Genomic DNA, 23,128 nt, shown 5'->3' with positions numbered 1-23,128 from the left:
CTGCTTTAGATGTTATCAGTGAGGCATTACATTAGTGGGTTTTAAATTACAGCAGGTGGCCAGCAGATGAGTGAGAAGATTAGAAGGTGGATGTATCAAGCTGTTAGGGTTAATGGCCATCTGCCCTGATGCACTGGGCAATGCTGGGGCTTTTCGCCACTTACCTGTTTCAGCTATACAACTCCTAAAGTTGGGGAGAGTGTGTGGCAGTCAAGGTAGTAGGTACAACCTGACTCAGGCTGGGACTGTGAACAAGCTGATATCGGCAAAGCACGTGTCAGACCTTAGACCTTCTGGGTCACATGATGCGCGCACATGATCCAGGCTTCCTGACATCACACAGCAGCTTGCACCTACTACCTTGACTTACACACACAGAGAAAACAATTTTGTGAATAAATATGTAGATGATAATACATGTGTTCAGTTTTGCTCATATTTTTTATAAGATAACATTAAAAGTTAAGTTTTATAGTATATTAAACTCAGGCTTGCCGACTATCTGGCTGCCTCTTCCAGGAGAGCTGGGGGGCATGTCACAGTTTTGAGGGTGGGCCAGGGATGTGACCTTGCAATCATGTCCTTGCGGAATCGCCCCAGGCAACATAATTCCTGTAATCTTGCCGTTGTGTTGCCGGGGGCGGGGCCATAAAGACACAATTTAGGTCGAAAACCATCATCAGCCCCTCTTCCCCCGCCCCTGCTGCAGATATATATATATTTTTTTAATATCCAGCAGTCGGGGAGGAGGGAAAATAACTGGGATAAGTTCCTACTTTTCCAGGAGGTCAGGAGTGGCACCTGATTTTTGGGAGGCTCCCGGCCAAACCGGGAAAGTAGGCATGTATGACTAATCTATCCAATTGTTGTACACCTACAAGAGGTCCACAATTACAGTCTGTTTCTTTCTTTTTTATTTAATTGTTCATGTAATACAAAGGCTTAATAAGAGATACTTAGCCAAATATAAATAGTGTAATTGATGACTATGTAACTGTTTTTAAAATAACTTTAATGTAATTGTTTTACAAATGCACCCTAAAAAGAACTTTAGAACTTGAGTGAAAGTTATAGGTGGTAAATATTAACTCACAATGAGTTTATCATCATTTTTGCATGCTAATGCCTAAGGCCAAACACTAGTGCTCTTAGAGGGAATTGTCAAGAACAAATCAAATTAGCACAGAGAAAAGACAGTCCAACATTATTTTAAGAAATTAAGGTCATACAGTCTGGGAAATTGCAATAACTTTGAAAGTTCCACCAAGTGCAGGTACAAACACCATACAGCGCTGTGATGTAACAGGCTCCCATGAGGATGAAAGACAGAGGATATATTTTTTATAGTCACTGCCCTCAGTAAACGCCTATTAATAGCACTTCAGACTAGAGGCCAAATTAATGATAAACTGAGTTCAAGCAGCAGACACATCTCACCGCTTATGATTCAGAAGAGACCTAAATCAGATCTTTATTGTAGAATTGCTGCAAAGTAAACACTACTATTGGAGAGAAATAAAAGGACTCTTGCTTAGTCCAAGGAATAGAGGCTGTGGTCATCATCCCATTCCCAAAGTGAACGTGTCTGATTCCACCTGTCATATCATACCACTGCAGATGGTGTAATAGATGTTAGCTATTTTATATTTAGTAACAAAGCAATGCATTAACCATTAACTTCCCCTCACTACTGAAAAAAACAGCTAAGATTCTATATGAGATTGTCAAACACTGTTTGGATTTGAAATGTCCTTTATTACACTTTCCCAAATATCTTTATAGACTAGTAGAAGTTGACAAAGTGCTAGTAATGCTAATAGTGGTGTGATCCTCCTGTTCCATAGACTGACAACATAGACTGATCCTTGAGTGACATCAGGAAAAAAGATCATTGATACTACAACAGGTGATCACACAGTGGTACAGGGAATGTAGGAACTGTCACCTTGCAATTTAGACTATCTCTCAATTTCATGTAAAATTAAAATGATACTATACACCCTGACAAAATGGGGTTTATATGGGGCTGAAGATCAAAGTCTTAACTGTGCTACAATCACTTCACAATTCCATGATGGATAATCTCATTGACCCCAGGGTCCTATGATCTTTAGATGCTAAAAAAGCATTGATCTGATAACCTGGGATCATCTGTTTGAGACAGTCAACCATTTTGGCCTACCCCCACTCTTTATTGAACTATTAATCTTTCTATATTCTTCCCCCATTATTTGAGTCCTCACTGATATATATTTGTCACCACTGTTTGTGCCATAGCAACCAATCAGATTCTAGGTATTATCTTCTAGAAGGTGCTAGATAAATGAAAAGTAGAATCTGATTGGTTGCTATGGGCAACATCACTTCTTAAATAGAACTCCCATCTTAGTAAATTTACCCCCAGAAGAGCAGAATCTGCTACACCTTGGAGAATCTGCTAGAGATGCTGCAGGTGTTTGACCTGGACTTCATCAAGAGAAATATTGAGCTCAGGGCCTGATTCAGAGCTGGATGCTCTGACCAGAGCGCTCGCTCTGAATTAGGGCCCTCCTACATGAAAATGGAGCGGCCTCTTGGATGCTCGCATTGCTGTGGGTGACCACCCACAGCTATAGCGAGCGTCCATGATGATGGTCGCGATGGTCAAGACCATCGCGACCATCGGGTTTGCGACAAGACCCTGTGGTAGGGTCTCACTGCCGCAAGCCCAGGAGTGATTTTTGCTCTATCAGAGCCAAAATCACTCCCACTGACATCACTAGTGATGTCAGTGGGGCCGGACCCAGACGGTAGGCGTTCCCATGGGAACGCCTCCGTCTGGCAACCACGCCTCCGGCACGCCCACTAAAGGGGGCGTGCTGTCAGTCACCATCGACAGTATGCCCCCTTTAGTGCGAGACCCATTCGGGTCTCGCACATGCACACGACGGAGCTCCCTCCGTGGTGTGCATGCACAATTCAGCACCATTGACCCGCTTGCGAGCGTCCTGCACTTGCGAGTGGGTCTGAATCAGCCCCTCAGTCCCAAGGTGATGGAGGACTTGGTGACCTGCCTAGGGGTCTGCTTCAAGGTATGCTCTGACACCATGCTGGAGTTGAAGAAGTGTGAAAGTGCCTGGAGCAAGAATCCCTCCTATATATCTGAGCTGATTATTCCCTGCTTGCCTTCTTCCTACATCACCAGGCAGGTACCAACTATAGGTGAGATCCAGCCCTCCCTTCTCCATGCCCCTTCAGGTCCAGCTCCCTGTGCCCTTTTAAGGTCTTTCATTTTAGCCCCTTTAGGATCAGCCTTCCCTACCCTCCCTGCACCTTTAAGCCTGGCCTTCCTAACTACCCTGCCCCTTTAATTACATAATTTCCTTCCCTTTTAGGTCCAGCCCTCCCTGCCTCTATAGGTTTAGTAATCCCTGCACTGTGCCCCTCCAAGTCCTGCCTACTCTGCCTTGTGGCTCCTAGGTCTTACCTTCCCTGCCTTGATTTACTCTCCCAGGTTGAAACCTCCCTGCTCTGTGCTTGTACAATGTCTAGCCACAAAGAGAGAAAGGTGCACCACTCAACCAATCAATAGTTAAATATATGTTTTTCTCAAACTGTCAGCTCCAAACAGCAGGTTCTGCAACCTGATAATAAGAAAAAACTGGATTCAAAATATGTTGAAGCGCTTGTTTGAAAAAGAACAATGGATACTATAAAAGCTATTTAATAAAATGCAATATACATGATACAAATTATTCCAAAAATATGGTATTCAGTATTCTGAATTATATGTATCAACTCTTAGGACAGTGCACAGATAATTATCTATAGGGAAGTCTGAATCCTCATAAACTGATTGCCTAACACAGCTGGTATGTGCACAAAATGGGGTAAATGTATTATAGCGGCACTTAACATGCCACTATATTGCTACCTGCTTTGTCTCTTTACCAAGGTGAAGCAGAAAGCACTAACAATGAGATGTATCAACACCTCATCGATCGGAGCAGATGAGTGATAACTCCCTTCTCTGGCGCTCCACATTAGAGACAGGAGTGCATCAGCCTAGTGTTAATCTGCTGTGTCTCATTCCTGGCCAGATCCACTAAGTATGTGTGGGATCTCACAAGTATCACGAGATCCCCGCGTGCAGCCTGAAGCCGGCAGCCGCTGCAGCAGGGACAGCGCTGTCCCTGCTGTGGGGATAGGGCAACACCAGGCTGTAGCTGTCGATAGCGACAACCAGCACTGGCCGAACGGTCAGGCTATCTGACCGTTCATACATTGCCCAGGCTATCAGAGCTGCTATCTTGTAGATAGCAGCACTGATAATAACAGTGGCGCATAGTTCACCTGTTATTTAGCGCCAAACCCCCTATCATACATCAGGTAGAAGCAGTATCAGTGCACATAACATGCACTGATACTGCTTCTGAGCTTCTTACATCTCCCCCACTGTATGAAGACAGATTAATACTCACTGTCCTGATATCTGTGTCATTACGGATCTTTTACTCTCAAGTGAACTGTAAACTAATATATCCTCTGGGAAGCAAATGTTGAATAGTTAAAAGTTATTGACACTGTAGTCAGCCATATGTGTTATTGGCACAATACCTGTTGAGTACACACACTCAGATAGTCCTGTGTGGGGTGTAGTGCTTCACAATTCGATAATGGGAGTGCAAACTCTATGCTGATAGAAGGCACAGTCTGTCTTAATCTCAAATTGTCGGTTACCCAACCGTTGACTTTCAGATGTCTGTATGGTTCAGCGCTCTGCCGCCTGTCAGCGGGAATGCCAGCCTCCGATGGTGGCTATTGGTATATTTTATCTCAGTTCACAGTTTGCCGGCTACCTGATTATCTACGGTAGTCCGGCTGCAGATCCAACATCTGTTCCAGAGAGCTTGATGCCGGGGAGGAGTACAGGTGGTGAACAGAGTTCCATGGGCTCAAAAGGAGATGACAATCTCATGGACAGTATGCAAATGCATATCCAGTGCACAAATGGTCCAACAGAGCTGGTATGATATTACTTGATTTGTTTCTCCAGGTTTGGGGGTCCCGGTATCTTCAGAAGGTGTGTTTGTACAATGTTTAGCCAACCTTGTCATGTGCTTCTAATACCCTTTTTACATAGACATAAAAATCATGGGTTGATGCATGTGAACATGCATCAACCCAGGATTAATGTCAGTGTAAATGGATCCACCTGGGTCCAGGGACCAGGGTTTCAAACTAGGGAAGCTTACAGGGTTGGCAAAGGGAAGTTCCCGTGTCACCCTGTAGTGTAAATTGTGCAATCCAGGTGACGATGACCCAGATTGTGCCGCACGCTGCTCAATTGTCTGGTTTCAGTGGCGCTTGGAGATTACATCATCTCCAAGTGTCCACTGCAACCAGGGCCAGCCCAACCAGCATGGAGCAGCACTACATAGTGAGGTGAGAGGGAGGGGGAGCAAAAAGGGAGCAGGAGGGGGGTGATTGGAGAGCAGATTAACTGTGGCGGAAGAGCTGGGTTACTGTAAACATGGCTCTGGTGTGGATGGTGTATATCCACATTCCTAAGACTATAAGGATAAATACATAATATGCCAGGATACCAGAGTATGGAAGCTGGGAAGGGAATAACCAGGGCTAGAAGGTACATGCATATATACTGAAGGAACAAGGCAACTTATTTATAGATTTATCATACACTGTTTCCCATAAAAAGAATTTCAGTACTGAGAGGTTCCTGCTGGAACTTGGATAGAAAGCTCTACTACTAGTCCTAGCACCGCATGAGCAGGACACCTGTATATTACAGAGATCAGTCACAGCATCGGAAGCACAATCAACACTTGTTCCAGTTCCATTTTGTTTGTTTTTTATCACTTCCACATACCTATTTGTGCCTTTCTTATAAACTGTAATTTCTGTTCTAATATTTTGATGGTATATTTTAACATGGATAATATTAATTTTATTAAAAATCATAAAAGTAAAATTTTAAACCTGACAAATATTCCAAGATTAATGCTATTTTCTGTGTTGCTTGTTCTATGCTATTGCATTATGTGTCAGTAGTAGAACCGCCTTATGCCATGATAGTGAAAATTTACATTTCAAAAAGATAAATAATCATTTCAGACATTTTTTGGGGTTTCCCATACATATTATATGCTGGGGCAGAGGATCAACTACAGATGTTTTTACTCTCCTGTCTTTAACAAGAATGATTCATATAAAACACTTGTCACATTCAAAAAATAAAAATGTCCTCATATGTAAACATATAGAAGTTATACAAGTTTACCTACTTAAGAAACATATGCTACATTCAGGCCCTTAAAGTGATTCCTCATGTGATTCATACATGTTATTTTACTATTAAAACACTTGCTGCATTCTGAACATTTAAATATCTTCTCTCCTGTGTGAATCATCTCCTGTCTAACAAGAAGTTGTTTCTTGGTAAAACACTTGCTACAATCAGAGCATCTAAATAGTTTCTCTCCTGTGTGAATCCTCTGATGTACAACAAGTTCTTGCTTGGTGGTAAAACAGTTGTTACATTCAGAGCATGTAAATGATATCTCTCCTGTGTGAATCATCTGATGTATGACAAGTTGATGCTTGGTGATAAAACACTTGGTACATTCAGAGCAATTAAATGGCTTTTCTCCAGTATGAGTCATCTGATGTCTAACAAGTTGTTGCTTGGTGATAAAACACTTGCTGCATTCAGAACATCTAAATGGTTTATCTCCTGTGTGAATCCTCTGATGTATGAGAAGATGTGATTTATATGTAAAGCTTTTGTCACACTCAGAGCATAGATGTGTTTTCTTTCTTATGAGACTCATCATGTATTAGATGAGAAATTAATTCACTGTAAAAGTTTTTCTATGCAGAAAATGAAAGTAACGTTAGCAAATCCTCCAGTAGGAAAAAAATATGTTTGGTTTTTTTTGCTTGATCAGTAAAAAATGTACTTTCACAAAGTCTTCTAATAATCCTAGTGCAGATTCTGCTCCTTCTTTGTCCTATAAAGTAAAAGATTAATTGTTAAAAGCATAAAAATCACTAGGTTACAACTTTTATTACAGTTATAGTGTTATATTATATTGGGAACATTATATATATATATATATATATATATATATACACCAGGATGACTTACATTAGTCAATATGATTGCATGTCTAAAGATGTATGGAGAACGGTGAGACAGAACTGGCATGTTGTGGCCATGGATCCAGTGTTTAAGGGGAAGATCAATGAACCCCCACTTATAGCCTTTCGGCATGGGCAACATTTGAAAGAAATACTAATGCGTCCGACAAAATGCCCAATTAGATCAGCCAAGACCTGGCACCAGGATGCTAAACCTGGATGTTTCAGATGTGCGAACTTCACCACCTGTAGATCATTACAAACTGGTCCTACATTTCCACACCCTCATAGTGGATGACCAATTAAGTTGAGATTCAAACTTCACTGTTTATTGGACCATGTGGTCTATTTACTTCCATGCCCGTGCGATTTGGCTTATGTTGGCCTGACAACAAGGGTCTTCCGTGAACATATGGCCAACCAATGTTGCTCTATTAGACAAGCTATCTCTAAAGGTTGCTCTGATAAACCAGTTGCAATACACTTTCTTCAAGCAGGTCATCAAGTGTCAACACTCAAATGCCGCATCATAGATTGGGTCCCTAAATCACCACAAGGTGGAAATCGGGAACTAACCCATCGTAAATTGGAGGCCAAGTGGATTTTTCGTCTGGACACAGTGCCCCTTAGGATTTTAAATGAATCGAATCCTTTGAATATTTTTTTGAGATAAGCTACCCGCCTTGGTGTTTTAGTTGATTTTGGGATATTTATGTATTTTTTTGGTCATTTATGTGATTTTGTGTCTGTCTTTTTGTGTATATATTATTTTCAATATATAGGTTATTGGGTTAGGTAAGCCCTAATTGATTGGCTTTTTTTGACTATATATTAAAGGGTGTCCACATTTTGGACATTTTGCCCTTTTTTATAAAAAAAAAAAAAAAAGTATATAGCTTTATACTAAAGCTTTTTTTGATAAAAAATTGGTTTCTCTGATTGAATACGATGTTGACACATTTTCAATAGGTGGATTATTTGTGATGTCATGCTGTTTTGTGTAAATGTACACTTTTATGTATGGAGACTTTGGTTCTTCGTGTGTCCCGGAGAATGGTTTGCTTTTCCCAATTGACATGTTTATATAATAACCATATTAATTTGCATGGTGTTGATATACTATAATGAGCAACTTGGGCCCTATAGGATATCCTTTTAAGTTTTATCATTTGATTGTTTATGCATTACAGGGTGTGTTGTCTTGACAACCTTGTTGCTAGCGTTTGTGATGCTGATATGCCTTCAGTTTGTGGTTACTATGACAAAAAGCTCCACCTTTATGTGACCGGGTGTCTTGGTCACTTCCTGATCTATGCCTGCGTTCCACTGGGTGGAAGGCATGACACTTCCGGTTAGGTGCTTTAGTATTTTTGTACTTTGCTTTATAAGATGTACGTGGTGATCCGGTGCCTTGTTAAACTAACTGGTAGCATCAATTTGCGACGCGAGTGTTATACCAGTCACTGATCACCATGTCCATGGGCCTTGCCGGCTGTGATTTGCTGATGACCAGATGTTTGGTCATTTTCGGAGATGTGTTTTGCATTCCACAGGGTGGAACGCATGGCACTTCCGGTTCGGCGATGCTCAGCATGGCGATCTGCGGGAAAAGCTGGCTATTTAAGGGGACACAGGTAGAATGGTCTGTGGTGCTGTTTGGTGACATATACCGTCTATTGCACTGTTGTGATAATGCTGCTAGTCTTGATAAAGGTCAGGAATGACCGAAACGTCGACCGATTTATGTAAGAAATAAAAAGTAGTTTTTTCTATTGGAATTGCTCTGGTGAGTGCCCCTTTCATTATTGGATTATATATATATATATATATATATATATGTATATATGTGTGTGTGTGTTAAATAAACTAACAAATACGACCCAGCCATATACAATTGTTTTAAAACTGTAAGGTTATTAAGTTGCTATATCCTAATTTCCAGTCAGATGTGCAGCATAGACTTCGACACTCCTGCAGCAGATAAATACATGATATAAAATACACAGTCTATTATTTTTTTCAATAAATATACTATAATCCTTATACTGTGATCTTAGAATGTGCAGATTATACATTACCCCCTGCACTGACCATAGATGGGTAACACATGCTACCAATCCTGTCACACCTACTGTCATCTGATGCACAAGAATGTCACCATTATCTCTGCACACACCATGGGAATGGGGATAATGTGACCATCTCACAGTCACTGCTCAGTGTGATGTGTGCAGAGGAATCAGTGATCATTGTTATAGGAGATAAGCAGGCTTTTAAAAGGTAAATAATAAATAATTGTGTTACAGACATGGGTAGGTTTGGTGTAAGGGCCTAGGGTACATCACATAAGTTGGAGAAAACTATGGTTAACAAACGTGTCTGAATATTTTGTATTAAAAACCAAATATTCATGTGCCAAGTAGCATATGTGTATTTGTGTAAGACTGAGGGGCAGATTTAATTTGACACAATATTTACCCCTGAAATGCAGATGCTGCCTCAGGTGAGTAAAGCTATATATCTGAGTTAGATGCACCTTTTGGGGATTAAACCCACAAATTCAAACACTTATTATTGAGTCTATTGGTTACCACATGCTGCCTCCGGGCTTCACACACTGGGAAACTAATATCTAGTCATGGGAATAACTACCATAGGTGCAATAGGTGCAGCTGCTATGGGGCCAGAGCTGGGGGGGCCATCATTCTTGTCAAAGTTAAAAGTGTTATATACTTGTTTCACCAGTGGGTGGTACAGAGGGCCCTTACAAACTTTTGCTATGGAGCCTTTAAATACCTAGTTATGCCCCTGTTACTAAATGAATAGCTCTATACATTAAACTCAGAGCTTTATCCACATGAAAAACATTGTGGGTAATTGAATATACCTATTAGTGTACCCAAACTATATATAACAGTAAATAAATATAGTAACTTTAAGCACTGAGCAATATGTAAAATACTATGTTGGAACAGCCACCGAAATATCCATTTATATCCACTTACCTTATGCACAGAGTAATATCTAATAAGCTATGTAGGAGCTGCCACCTAAACACCACTTTATATATATTACCCTGATGCACAGAGTAATGTGTAATAACTATGATGGAGCTGTAACATAGATACCCCTTTATATATACTAACCTTATGCACATAGTGATATGTAAGATACTATGATGGAGATGCCATCTAGATATATCCCTTTATATATACTAACCTGATGTACAGAGTAATATGTAAGATACTATGATATAGATGCCATCTAGATACCCCTTCAGAAATTCCTAACCTGATGCACAGAGTCATATGTATGATACTATAAAGCAGCTACCAACTAGATACCCCTTTATATATACTAGTCTGATGCATAAAGTAATATATTAGTTACTATAAAGAAACTTCCAACTAGATACTCCTTTATAAATACTAACCTGATGCATAGAGTAATATATAAGATACTATAAAGGAGTTGTCACCTATATACCCCTTTATATATACTAACCTGATGCACACAGTAATATATAAAATACTATGAAGGAGCTAAATCTTTTATAAGCTTATAAACTTTAGATTGTAAACTTGTGGGCAGGGTCCTCTTTCCTTTATGTCTGTCTGTTACTGCCCAGTCTGGTTCTATTAATGTTATTTCCATTTGTAAAGTGCAATGGAATATGCTGCTCTATATAATAAATTGTTAATAATAAATAATTATTATATAACACTTTATAAATAGCAACTAGATGCACATAGTAAAATGTAAAATACTATTACATTTTAATTATAATAATAAAAAAGAAAACATTATAATAATTTTGGATACAATTATAAAGATTATCTAGAATTGTTAGCCACATAAAACCACTGTATTGGTAGGGAGCAATGAGATGTATAGATTGATAGATAAAAATTATCTCACATAATGACAAAAGAAAAGGAGACATAAATTACATATTGTAGATTATATTGTTGACAGAGAATATATAGAAACAGTATACAGAACTGATACAAATTTCTGATGGAGAACATATAGATTTATTACATAGATGATCCCTAAATTTTAGTAGCTTTCAAAAAGCATTATATGCAATGTCTGTTTAGGTATCAATATATTCTGATGTAAAATATAATTACCTTATTTTGGAGTTTCTTTCGTCTGTATGTTTCTTATTTCGTTCTCCTTCCAGCTCCAACCAGCAACTAAACCAGCATCTCCTCCATCAGCTATCAGTAGCCTGATACAGCCTATTTATAGTCATTCCTCCCCCATCTCTCTCCATAGTTCCCAGGATGACCAGTCAGAATTCTTACACTGATAGGTGACACATAAACACAGCAGCTTCCCGTGTCTAGCTCCTTGTCTTGTAAATGAGGTGTAAATATTCTTAAGGTCAATTAATACAATGGGAAATTCTAATTACACATTGGCAGGGGTAACACCTTGTATTCTAATTAGATCATAGCAGCCTCTGGCCTCCTGTTCTGTCACCAAAGGGACCTTTTGTTTAGGAGTCCCTATTGTCTGGGCAGAGTTTCAGGAGAAAAACCTGTTCTATATATAAGCAGGAACCTCACATTGAATCATTGTACATAATAACACACACACATGCACACCCTGTTGATGATGCATTAAAGTGGCATCGAAATGTTGACATTAATTTCCTTCTTCTGTGATTTACTATATATAAGTCCAAAGGTCCGACACTCATTAAGACAAAATTGAACTTTGACCAGGTGCCCCCACATGTAGAACTCATGAGACCCCAAAGGTGAGGCACTCTGGTATACAAACTACAAACAAGGAAATGTGGCTGTTATTTTCAACGTTTCAGTTTATCCACCTGACTATTCTCAAGAAGTACAAATGATAAAAGAAACAACATACCTTGAAATACAATCACTAACACTACGTGTACCTCAACCTGCTTGGTGTCCTGTGTCCAGTGCCCACTGATGGTACCACCAGTATATTCCACTAATATCATCATATTCCTCCGGAGCCACGCACACCACATGACACATATAAACAATCCCATCACCAGGCAACAGAATACCTAATTGGACTGTAAAAATAAGCATAGTTTCCTTAGAAAAATGTCTGAGCACAACACTCTGTGATAACCTGTTAACCCACTGTAACTAAACATTGGATATTTAATAAATAGATATTTAATCCATAACCAATAGACCCGACTTAACCATGAATATAAGATCTTATAAGTCACTAAATGAATCATCACTCTTTGATTATTCAATTTCCTAGAAATTTGCACTAATAATCAAATGTAACTTACATCCTGTTCGCAAATTATGTTAAAACATTTTTTGACAAATTATCTATCTATGACTAACACAATACTATATATATATATATATATATATATATATATATATATATATATATATATATGATTGTGGCTTTAAAATATTTAAATACATTTTAATAGTGAACCATCTAAGTTAGAAGACAATCATATGGGGAATTAAATTCCACATATTACTAAATGTCACAACAGTAGATACCCAAAGGGACCTCTGATCTATCTATCCTGTTACACCTATATAAAGAAACAAAGACAATTAAAGGAAACATGATAAGGGTAAGTTCTCATTTAGCCCCCGTTGTGAAGTTACATTTAATTTGTGAATCCAAAATTCCCTCGTTGTAAGAAGGCCTTGTTACGATCACCACCATGTGTCAATGCTGGCACAAAATCGATCATTCTATATCTCAAATTGGTTAATGGATGATTGAACTCTAAAAATGGGGAGCTACCAGTTGGTCACTTGTTTTATTAGTCAACGCTAATTTAATAGACGATCGATGGGTCGCCATCCTCTCCTTGAACTTTCTTTTGGTGTTTCCCACATGCGACAAACCACATAGGCAATGAATTTGATAAATCACGTAATTACTATTACAAGTGAGGTGATAGCGAATCATGAATTTTTTATCAGTGTGGGGATGAAAAAAAGAATTACCTTGGATCAAATATTTACATGTAATGCATTGATATTTAAAGCATCAATTCTGTTTTAATGATAATAAATGTTGTTTCTGTCCTATCAGATCTTTTGAATTAAAGTCTGTTTTCACCAAGATATCCCGCAGATTTTTAGTTCTGGAATAGCAGGACATTAAGTCTGTATCACTTAATTCCAAATCGGGATCTTTGGAAATCAGAGGCCATAATTTTTTGGATGCTTTCTTAAACTCAGGAGAAAGAGTATTATATTCATATACCCATATACATTTATTTTTCTTTTGTTTCTTTTTATTTTTATTCAATAGCTGTTCCCTATTCAAATTCAATACTCTCTGTTTAGTGGTTTAGAAAAGTCTTCTGTTGTATCCCCGTTTTTCAAATTTTTTAATCATATCATCAATTTGTGCAATGGCCATTTCATAATCACTATTAATCCTAAGGACCCGAATCATTTGAGAATAAGGCAATACGAGTTATAAACTCATAGGGTGGCAACTTTGATATTGTAATAATGTATTTCTATTGGTGAATTTTGAGAATAATGTAGTAGTAATGCTACCATTTTTCTTGCCAATCCTCACATCTAAAAAGTCTATGCTTTCCTGACTCATGACATATGTAAATTTCACCGGGAAATTGCTCAAGTTGTGTGAATTCATAAACTCAATGAAGGTCTCTTGGGGACCTCTCCATAGCATTAATACATCATCAATAAAATGTGCATAAAAAACAGTGTTACACTTGATCTCATCCCTACCAAAAAAAAATTTTTCCACTATATAAAACATATATGCATTAGCATATGCCGGGGCTACTGAGGAGCCCATAGCACAACTGTTTTTTTGTTGGTAAAAAATACCATCAAAAAGAAAGATGTTTTTAGTCAGGATAAGTTCAAGCAATTGAATGTAGATATCTTTAGGAAAAGAGTCAAGACCACTACCTTCAATAAGACTAAGTGGTGACATTTGGGTATAAGTATTATTTCCCATAACCTCAATCTGCATATGTTTCATTTTTGATATTATGTATGAAGTCTTTGCTGGTTTAGTTTTATATGTTGCCTTTGATCACCACCACTCTGTAAATATTCAGCTATTATTGAGGGCACACTTGTAGGTTTACAACAATTGGATAGTTTAGTATACTATATAACTTAACTTTTAAATGGTGTCTAATAAAAAATGTGAGCAAAACTAAACACATGTATTAACATGCTAGGTGAAATATTATCAATCAATTAGGGGTAATGCAGTATATCTACCACCTATTATAACAATCACTGACCCACTGGCAGTCTTATGCTGGCCATACATGCTACACTTATTGAGGCGATCCGCCCAATATCTGCGGATTGCCTCATTCATTTTAGAAAGTGTGAGGGCGAACAAGGGTTAAATATCGCTCGGATGGGCATGCCGGATTGTCCAGCGTGACGATCTGATTTGGTATTTATGAGTTAAAATGTCAGCCGCATCAGGCAGTGTATGCCCAGACGTAGCCGACAGACAGACATTTCCTGTGTTCCTTCCAATGGAAGTTACAGGGAAATGTCATCTCCCCCAGGGGGTGGAGCGCAGATGTCGGGACTAATACACTGTGAGATATCTCATAGTGTACACCTGGCTGCCAGATAAAATGTATGTTGGTCTGACAGGCATTTTATCTGAACATGTATGCCCAGCTTTAGGAACATATGTTAATTGTTTTATGTCACCAGAAAAAGTAAATTTCAATACATATGAATACAATTGCATTCATCTTCAATGAACATGCAAACAGAGAAAACCCAAGAGGGCTATTTTCAATACTGTACTTCACATATGGATATTTGCAATAATCTCAAATGGACATGCAAATGTAAAAAACATAATAAATACATCTAAGCACAATATATTCAAAGGTAATCAGCACAGATGTCATTAGGATTTTCTGTCATTGAGGGTCACATGTGTGAAGCAGTAGCAATCATTTCAAATGCATTAGAGGTAAATTGGGTAAATTGCAGAGCAAAAGCATATGTAGTCAGTCATTATAGGCAAAGTAACCCAGTACCTAAGTTTTTAAGCCTAAATTGTTTTCATAATCTTAATATATAACTGATGAAGTACATATATTCTGCCATATGTGCACCAATGACATTAGACTTTATGAATATACAATTTTTTTATTAACTACACTAAAAATAATTATTATTTCGTATGACATTTCACCCATGTTTTTGGTGTTCCTGAGAACAGGAGTTAATCATGAGTAACATGTGCTAATGTGACCAACAGGTGAAGAAAGATATTAGTTTCCCTCTGCTGAGTGTGTTTCCTGCTTTTGATGTGGAGGCACTATGTTACAGGACTGAAAATTACAGTAAGTGGTTGCAGAAGAGTGAGAAGACCAGAAGGGGAATGTATCAAGCTGTCAGAGTTAATGGCCATCTGCCCTGATGTGCAGGGTAGTGCAGGGGGTATGCGCCACTTACCTGTGCCAACAATACAGCTCCTAAAGTTGGGGAGAGTGTGTGGCAGTCAAGGTAGTAGGTACAACCTGACTCAGGCTGGGACTGTGAACAAGCCGCTATCGGCAAAGCGGGTGTCAGACTTTAGACATTCCGGGTCACATGATGCACACACATGATCCAGGCTTCCCGACATCACATAGCAGCTTGCGCTTACTACCTTGACTTCCGCACACAGAGAAAACAATTTTGTGAATAAATATGTAGATGATAATACATGTGTTCAGTTTTGCTCATATTTTTTATAAGATAACATTAAAAGTTAAGTTTTATAGTATATTAAACTCAGGCTTGCTGAGTATCTGGCTGCCTCTTCTGGGAGAGCTGGGGGGCATGTCAGTTTTGAGGGTGGGCCAGGGGTGTGACCTTGCAATCATGCCATCGTGACCCCGCCCCAGGTAACATAATGCCTGAAATCTTGCCATTGTGTTGCAGGGGGTGGGGCCATGAAGACACAATTTAGGTCGAAAAGAGTCATCAGCCCCCCCCTCCCGCCCCTGCTGCAGGTATATTTTTTCTACTATATCCATCCGGAGGGGTGGAGGGAAAATTACTGGGACAAGTTCCTTCTTTTCCAGGAGGTCAGGAGTGGGACCCAATTTTTGGGAGGCTCCCAGCCAAACAGGGAAAGTAGGCATGTATGACTAATCTATCCAATTGTTGTAAACCTACAAAAGTGCCACAATAACAGTCTGTTTCTTTCTTTTTTCTTTAATCATTTATGTAATACAAAGGCTTAATAAGAGTTTCTTATCCAAATATAAATAGTGTAATTGATGCCTATGTATTTTGTTTTTAAAATAATGTTAATGTAATTGTTTTACAAATGCACCCTAAAAAGAACTTTAGAACTTGAGTGAAAGTGGTAAATATTAACTCACAATGAGTTTATCATCATTTTTTGCATGCTAATGCCTAAGGCCAATCACTAGTGCTATTAGAGGGTATTGTCAAGAACAGCTCAAATTATCACAGAGAAAAGACAGTCCATCATTATTTTAAGAAATTAAGGTCATACAATCTGGGAAATTGCAATAACTTTGAAAGTTCCACCAACTACAGGTACAACACCATACAGTGCTATGATGTAACAGGCTCCCATGAGGATGAAAGACAGAGGATAAATTTTTTATAGTCACTGCCCTCAGTAATCACCTATTAATAGCACCTCAGACTAGAGGCCAAATTAATGATAAACTAATATCAAGCAGCAGACACATCTCACCGCTTATAATTCAGGAGAGACCTAAATCAGATCTTTATTGTAGAATTGCTGCAAAGTAAACACTACTATAGGAGAGAAATAAAAAGACTGTTGCTTGGGACAAGGAATACAGGCTGTGGTCATCAGCCCATTTCCAAATTGAACATGTCTGATTCTACCTGCCATATCGTAGTACTGCAGGTGGTGTAAGGGATGTTAGCATTTTCTATTTAGTAACAAAGCAATGCATTAACCATTTACTGTCCCTAACTACTGAAAAAAAAAGCTAAAAATCTATATGAAATTGTCAAACAGTGTTTGGATTTGAAATGTCCTTTATTACACTTTCCCAAATATCTTTATAGACTAGTAGATGTTGACAAAGTGCTACTACTGCTGATAGTGGTGTGATCTTCCTGTTCTATAGACTGACAACATAGACTGATGCTTGATTGACATCAGGAGAAAATATTCTTGATAATACAACAGGTGATCACACAGTGATACAGGGAATGTAGGAACTGTCACCTTGCAATTTAGACTCAGTCTCTCAATTTCATGTAAAATTAAAATTATAGTATACACCCCAACAAAATGGGGTTTATATGGGGTCGAAAATCAGTCACTAATATTAGGAAAGTCTTAACTGTGCTACAATCACTACACAATTCCATGATGGACGATCTCATTGATCCCAGCGTCCTATGATCTTTTGATGCTAAAAAAGCATTGACCTGATAAACTGGGATCATCTGTTTGAGTCACTTAACAACTCTGGCCTACCCCCACTCTTTATTGAACTATTAACATCTCTATATTCTTCCCAAATTATTCGAGTCCTCACTGATAAATATTTGTCACCACTATTTGTGCCATAGCAACCAATCAGATTCCAGGTATTATCTTCTAGAAGGTGCTAGATAAATGAAAAGTAGAATCTGATAGGTTGCTATGGGCAACATCACTTCTTAAATAGAACTCCCATCTTAGTAAATTTACCCCCAGAAGAGCAGAATCTGCTACACATTGTTGAATCTGCTAGAGATGATGTAGGTGTCTGACCTGGACTTCATCAAGGGCAACATTGAGCTCAGTTGCAAGGTGATGGAGGACTTGCTGACCTGCCTAGGGATCTGCTTCAAGGTATGCTCTGACACCATGCTGGAGTTGAAGAAGCGTGAGAGTGCCTGGAGCAAGAATCCCTCCTATATAACTTAGCTGATTATTCACTGCTTGCCTGGCATTCTTCCTATATCACCATGCTGGTTCCAACTATACTGTAGGTGAGATCCAGCCCTCCCTTTGCCATGCCCCTTCAGGTCCAGTTCCCTGTACCCATTTAAGTTCTGTCATTTTTGCCCCTTTGGGATCAGCCTTCCCTACCCTCACTGCACTTTTAAGTCTGGCCCTCCTAACTACCCTGCCCCTTTAAGTACATCATTTCCTGCCCCCTTTAGGTCCAGCCCTCCCTGCCTCTTCAGGTTTAGTAATCTCTGCAGTGTGCCCCTTCAAATCTTGCCTACTTTGCCCTGTGGCCCCTAGGTCCTACCTTCCCTGCCTTGATTTACTCTTCCAGGTATATCCCTCCCTGCTGTGTGCTTGTACAATGTCTAGTCACAAAGAGAACAAGGTGCACCTCTCAACCAATCAATAGTTAAATATATGTTTTTCTCAAACTGCCAGCTCCAAACAGCAGGTTCTGCAACCTGATAATAAGAAAAAACTGGTACAAAAAATGTTGAAGCGCCTGTTTGAAAAAGAACAATGGATACTATAAAAGATATTTAATAAAACGCAATATACTTGATACAAATGATTACAAAAATATGGTATTCAGTATTCTGAATTATATGTATCAACTCTTTGGACAGTGCACAGATAATTATCTATAGGGAAGTCTGAATCCTCATAAACTGAGGATTATGCGATGCCTGACACAGCTGGTATGTGCACAATATGGGGTAAATGTATTATAGCGGCACTTCACATGCCACTATATTGCTTCCTGCTTTGCCTCTTTAACAAGGTGAAGTAGGAAGCACTAACTATGAGATGTATCAACACCTCATCGATCGGAGCAGATGAGCGATAACTCCCTTCTCTGGCGCTCCACACTAGAGACCGCAGTACATCAAACTAGTGCTAATGTCCTGTGTCTCATTCCCGGCCAGACCCACTGAGCATGAGCAGGATCTCACAAGTATAGCAAGATCCCCACGTGCAGCCTGAAGCCGTCAGCCACCGCAGCAGGGACAGCGCTGTCCCTGTTGTGGGGATAGGGCAGCACCAGGCTGTAGCTGTTGATAGCGACAGCTAACGCTGGCTGAATAGTCAGCCTATCTGACCATTCATACATTGCCCAGGCTATCGGAGCTGCTATCTTGTAGATAGCAGCACTGATATTAACAGGGGCGCATAGTGCACCTGTTAGTTAGCATCGAAACCCCGATCATACATTGGGTAGAAGCGGTATCAGCGCACATAACATGCACTGATTCTACTTCTGAGCTTCTTACATATCCCCCACTGTATGCAGACAGATTAATACTCACTGTCCTGATAACTGTGTCATGACGGATATTTTCCAAATACAAAGGGCGTCCTTTTACTCTCGAGTGAACTGTAAACTAATAAATCCTCCAGGATGCAAATGTTGAATAGTTCACCAAAGGTAAAAGTTATTGACACTGTAGTCAGCCGTATGTGTTAATGGCACAACACCTGTTGAGAACATACAATCAATTACTCCAATTCAGATTGCACAAGATACTCAAGTAGTATTTTTTATTTAGTTTTTTATGCTCATTGGAGTTTTACTGTTGCAATTTAAGAGACAGTGTATTTGACAATTGAATGTTTGTTTTTTATTAATTGAAACATATATATTTTTATAATAAAAGAGTGTATATTTATATGTTTGGAGCCATGACTGTTTTTTGATGCATGTGAATCCTGCGATCTAGGCACTAATAAGGCATATTAGCGCAGTCAGTGAATAATTCATGTGCTTCTAATACCATTTTTACATCGACATAAAAATAATGGGTTGATGCATGCGAACATGCATCAACCCAGGATTTTTGTAAGTGTAAATGGATCTACCTGGGTCCAGGGACCAGGGGATCGAACTAGGGTAGCTGACAGGGTTGGCAGAGGGTAGTTCCCATGTCACCCTGTAATGTGAATTGTGCAATCCAGGATACGATGACCCAGATTGTGCCACATGCTGCTCAATTGTCTGGTTTCAGTGGAGCTTGGAGATTACATCATCTCCAAGTGTCCACTGCAACCAGGGGCAGCCCAACCAGCATGGAGCAGCACTACATAGTGAGGTGAGAGGGAGGGTGATCAGAGTGCAGATTACCTGTGCTAGAAGAGACAGGTCACTGTAGACACGGCTTTGGTGTGGATGGTGTATATGAACTTTCCTAAGACTATAAGGATAAACACATAATATGCCAGGATAGGTGAGTATGGAAGCTGGGAAAGGAACAACCAGGGCTAGAAAGTACATACATATATACTAGAGGAAGCAAGGCAACTTATTTACAGATTTATCATACACTGTTTCCCATAGAAAGAATCCCAGTACTGAGAGGTTCCTGCTGGAACTTGGATGGAAAGCTCTGCTACTAGTCCTAGCATCTGCATGAGCAGGACAGCTGTATATTACTGAGATCAGTCACAGCATCAGAAGCACAATAAACACTTGTTCCAGTTCCATTTAGTTTTTTTTATCACTTCCACAGACCTATTTGTGCCTTTCATATATACTGTATTTTATGTTCTAATATGTTGATGGTATATTTTAACATTGATAATATTAATTTTATTTAAAAAATCATGAAAGTTAAATTTTAAACCAGACAATTATTCCAAGATAAATGCTATTTTGTCTCTTGCTTGTTCTATACTATTATATTAGGTGTCAGTAGTAGCATTGCCTTATGCCATGACAGTGAAAAATTGCATATCAAAAAGATAAATAATCATTTCAGGCATTTTTTTGGGTCTCCCATACACGTAATTTATTACGCTGGGGCAGAGGATTAACTACAGATGTTTTTACTCTCCTGTCTTCAACAAGAATGATTTATATAAAACACTTGTCACATTCAGAAAATAAAAATGTTCTCACATGTAAACATATAGAAGTTATACAAGTTAACCTACTTAAGAAACATATGCTACATTGTGGCCCTTAGAGTGATTCCTCATGTGATTCATACATGTTATTTTACTATTAAAACACTTGCTGCATTCAAAGCATTTAAATGTCTTCTCTCCTGTGTGAATCCTCTGATGTCTTAACAAGTTCAGGCTTGGTGATAAAACACTTGCAGCATTCAGAACATTTAAATGGCTTCTACCCTGTGTGAATCATCTCATGTCTAACAAGAAGTTGTTTCTTTGTAAAACACTTGCTACAATCAGAGCATCTAAATGGTTTCTCTCCTGTGTGAATCCTCTGATGTCTAACAAGTTGTGACTTGGTGGTAAAACACTTGCTACATTCTGAGCATTTATGTGGTTTATCTCCTGTGTGAATCCACTGATGAACAACAAGTTCTTGCTTGTTGGTAAAACAGTTGTTACATTCACAGCATATAAATGATATATCTCCTGTGTGAATCATCTGATGTATGACAAGCTGATGCTTGGTGATAAAACACTTGCTACATTCAGAGCATCTAAATGGTTTCTCTCCTGTGTGAATCCTTTGATGTATAATAATTTGTGACTTGTTGGCAAAACACTTGCTACATTCAGAGCATTTATATGGTTTATCTCATGTGTGAATCCTCTGATGTGTAACAAGATGTGACTTGGTGGTAAAACACATGCTACATTCTGAGCATTTATATGGTTTATCTCCTGTGTGAATCCTCTGATGTACAACAAGTTCATGCTTGGTGGTAAAACAGTTGTTACATTCAGAGCATGTAAATGATATATCTCCTGTGTGAATCATCTGATGCATGGCAAGTTGATGCTTGGTGATAAAACACTTGGTACATTCAGAGCAATGAAATGGCCTTTCTCCAGTATGAGTCATCTGATGTCTAACAAGTTGTTGCTTGGTGATAAAACACTTGCTGCATTCAGAACATCTAAATGGTTTATCTCCTGTGTGAATCATCTGATGTGTGAGAAGCAGTGATTTATATGTAAAGCTTTTGTCACACTCAGAGCATAGATGTGCTTTCTTTCCTATGAGACTCATCATGTATTAGATGAGAAATTAATTCGCTGTAAATTAACTTTAGCAAATCCTCCAGTAGGAAAAAAATGTTGTTTTTTTTGCTTGATCAGAAAAAAAATGTACTTTTCACAACGTCTTCTAATAATCCTAGTGCAGATTCTGCTCATTTGTCCTATAAAGGAAAAGATTAATTATTAAAAGCATAAAAATTACTAGGTTACATATATTATTAGAGTTATAGTGTTATATTATATTAGGAACATTATATATATATATATATATATATATATAGTGAAATCAGTAATCCCAACATCCGGCACTCCCAGTGTTTAAACAACAGAAGGTTACTTGTCTGGGTGCCCTCCCCCAGATAGATGAGCTCTCTCCAAACAATATGTACACACTGGCGGCACTCACAGGACTTCACAACAGATGAAACACCAGGTCAGTTGTATTCCAATGTTTCACTCTCTTTATTTTGAGATTTTCCTCAGGGACCAACTAGAGACAAAACCATTGTACATATATATATATATATATACACACAAACATAAACACTCACCTAGGTGCTACGAAACGTGCAACAAGCCAGAGGCGCGGGACATGATAAAAAATTACGTTGCCAGACAGTACTGGGAATACAACTGACCAGTTGTTTCATCTGTTGTGAAGTCCTGTGAGTGCCGCCAGTGTGTACACACTCATATATATATACATATTATATATATATATATATGTACAGTTAGGTCCATAAATATTGGGACATTGACAGAATTGTCATATTTTGGCCTCTAGTCACCACCACAATGGTTTTGAAATGAAACAAACAAGATGTGCTTTAACTGCAGACTTTCAGATTTAATTTGAGGGTAATTACAGCCAAATCAGGTGAAAGGTGTAGGAATTACAACAGTTTCTATATGTGCCTCCCACTTTTTAAGGGGCCAAAAGCAATGGGACAAACTAAACAATCCTAAATCTAACTTTCACTTTTTAATACTTTGTTGCAAAACCTTTGCGGGCAATCACAGCCTGAAGTCTGGAATGCATAGACATCACCATACGCTGGGTTTCTTTCCTGGT

General features: G+C 38.8%; 2 pseudogenes; one reads left to right on the top strand and one right to left on the bottom strand.

The window, feature by feature from the left end:
- Positions 1-23,128, top strand: part of LOC148522640 (uncharacterized) — an 808,266-nt pseudogene that overhangs the window by 298,540 nt on the left and 486,598 nt on the right.
- LOC148522645 (uncharacterized) lies at positions 6,285-22,069 on the bottom strand (annotated as a pseudogene).

This window comes from Taudactylus pleione, unplaced genomic scaffold (genome assembly GCF_031769625.1).
Source record: "Taudactylus pleione unplaced genomic scaffold, aTauple2 ptg000145l, whole genome shotgun sequence".
In the NCBI taxonomy this organism is placed as follows: Eukaryota; Metazoa; Chordata; class Amphibia; order Anura; family Myobatrachidae; genus Taudactylus; species Taudactylus pleione.
This window is presented reverse-complemented; position numbering and strand designations above follow the sequence as displayed.